This window comes from Octopus bimaculoides, chromosome 8, assembly GCF_001194135.2.
Source record: "Octopus bimaculoides isolate UCB-OBI-ISO-001 chromosome 8, ASM119413v2, whole genome shotgun sequence".
Taxonomy (NCBI): domain Eukaryota; kingdom Metazoa; phylum Mollusca; class Cephalopoda; order Octopoda; family Octopodidae; genus Octopus; species Octopus bimaculoides.
Genome location: NC_068988.1, coordinates 90,227,190 through 90,227,998, shown reverse-complemented (window position 1 = coordinate 90,227,998; position 809 = coordinate 90,227,190).

The window sequence follows — 809 nt, the reverse complement described above, 5'->3', positions numbered from 1 at the left end:
TGAAAAAAACATATAAATATTTCATCATAAACACACACATACACACAAACACACAAGCACGTAGACACACAAACACACACACAAATACATATAGACATACACAGGCACATGCGTACTTACATATATGATCTTCAAACATCCATAGCACACACAAACAAACATACACACTTATGTATGCATTCGTCTATATATATATATAGTAATAAACATATACATGTACGCATGAATACATGTATATATTTTTCTTTCTATCTATCTATCTATCTATCTATCTATCTATCTATCTATCTATCTATCTATCTATCTATCTATCTATCTACAAATATACATACAAATACCGAAAGTTGTAGACTTACTGAATTATATGAAACGATAATTTGACCTAATCAATTCGGAAATTCAATTAAAATTTACAATTACATTCGTAATTTCTTAAATTCATTTATAAAAGTGTAATTAGTTCAAAGGTAATTGCTGAAACTTCAAAGGATAGAAGAGTGCATAAGTGCTTAATGAATCCTCATAGATGTTTACATGGTAATTATATTAGCTCGAAAGTACAATAAGGATCTGCTATGCAGCTATTGTAATCTTTCGATTATTTCCAAAGGGATAAATATTTCTGGATGCTGCTGTCTTATGAAGGATTCTTATCTTGTCATTAAAAGCACCAAATGGGTAGTAATAAGTCGACAACTGATGAGCGATTTATCTACTTTTGGTATTTTGTTGTGAACTTTTCTTTCGTGCGTTTACGTATTTTTCATTCGTTCGTGATGTCCTGTACTTAATGTCCATTAATATATATA